The sequence below is a fragment of the Orycteropus afer genome, unplaced genomic scaffold (genome assembly GCF_000298275.1).
Source record: "Orycteropus afer afer isolate SDZICR_OR568_19922 unplaced genomic scaffold, OryAfe1.0 scaffold00509, whole genome shotgun sequence".
NCBI classification, from domain to species: Eukaryota; Metazoa; Chordata; class Mammalia; order Tubulidentata; family Orycteropodidae; genus Orycteropus; species Orycteropus afer.
Window position 1 is genome coordinate 1,472,218 of NW_006922096.1, and position 1,940 is coordinate 1,474,157.

Here is a 1,940-nt window from a genome sequence, read left to right on the forward strand (position 1 = left end):
CCAGCAGTGTATGAGAGTCCCAATCTTTCCATATCCTTGTCAGCATTTGCTATTTTCTGTCTTGTTGAACTTTGCTATTAATGCTGGGGCAAGATTTTATCTCATTGTTGTGTTGATTTGCATCTCTCTAATGACTAGGAAGGTTGGGCAATCCTACTTCCATAGTGATACTGCCTCGGAAACCCAAGGAGGGGTCGCTATGAGTCGGGACCGACTCGATGGCAAATAACAACAACCACAACAACAATGACTAATAGGGAACTCTGGTAGCACATTTGCCTAAGGCACTGGACTGCTAACCAGAAGGCTGGTGGTTCAAACCCACCAGCCAATCCTCGGAAGGAAGGTTGGGCAATCTACTTCCATAGTGATACTGTCTTGGAAACCCAAGGAGGGGTAGCTATGAGTTGGGGCCAAATCGATGGCACATAACAACAACAACAATGACTAATGATCATAAACATTTTTTCATGTGTTTGTTTGCCACCTGAATATCTTCTTTGGTGAAGTGTCTATTCATGTCTTTTGCCCATTTTTTAATTGGATTTTTTGTCTTTTTGTTGTTGAGGTGTTGGAGTTTTCTATAAATTTTAGAGATAAGCCCCTTGTCAGATATATCATTGCCATTTTTTTTTTTTTTTCCCACTCTGTAAGTTCTATTTTTACTCTTTTGGAGAAGTCTTTTGAAGCAAATAAAAATTTAATTTTTAGAAGGTCCCATTCATCTTGATGTTCTTCTACTGTTTGTGCATTTTGGGTTATGCTTGGTAGTCTATTTATGCCATAAATTAGGGCCCCTAAATATGCCCCTATTTTTCCTTTGAGGAATTATATAGTTTTAGGTTTCACCTTTAAGTCTTTGATCCACCTGATGTTAGTTTTTGTGTATGGTTTGAGGTATGGATTTTGATTCATTTTTTTTCTGAAAATGGATATCCAGTTTTACCAGCATCAGTTTTTAAAGATACCATCTCTTCCCCATTTAATGGTTTTCAGCCCTTTGTCAAAAATCAGCTGACCATAGGTCAATGGGTCTATTTCTGTGTTCTCAATTCTATTCCACAGGTCTATGTGTCTGTTATTGTACCAATACCAGGCTGTTTTGACCACAGTGGCTGTATAGTAGGTTTGGAGATCTGGGAGTGAGACCTTCTAGTTTGTTCTTCTTCAATAGTACTTTGCTTATCTAAGGTCTCTTTCCTTTCCATATAAAATTGTTGTTGTTGTTGTTATTTGCCGTCTAGTCGGCCCCAACTCATAGCGACACCTCCTTGGGTTTCCGAGGCAGTATCACTACAGAAGTAGGATTGCCCAACCTTCCTTCCAAGGAGTGGAATTAGTGAGTCATTTTTCCATATCCTTAAAGAATGTTGATAAGATCTGGATTGGGATTGCATTGAATGTATTGATAGCTTTGAGTAGTATTGATATCTTCACAATGTTCAATCTTCCTATACATGAGCATAGTATGTTCTTCCATTTATGTAGATCTCTTATGGTTTCTTGAAGTAATGTTTTGTGGTTTTCTTTGTGCAGGTCTTTTTTGAGATTTATTCTCAAGTATTTAATTTAATTATTTTAATTTTGGTAGCTATTGTAAATGGTATTGATTTCCTTTTTAGCAATCTCTTGGCCAATGTAGAGGAAGCCAACTGACTTTTGGATGTTGATCTTGTATCCTTCCACTACGCTAAACCTCTCAATTAGTTTTCTTGCTTACTCTCTTGGGTTTTCTATGTACAGGATCATATTATCAGCAAATTGTGTTAGTTTTACTTCTTCCTTACCATTTTGGATGCCTTTGGTTCCCTTTCTTGCCTTATTGCCCTGGCTGGGACTTCTAATACAATGTTGAACAGAAGTGGAGATAGAGGGTATCCTTGTCTGGTTCCTATACGCAAAGGCAATGGTTTCATTCTCTCTCAATTGAAAATAATGTT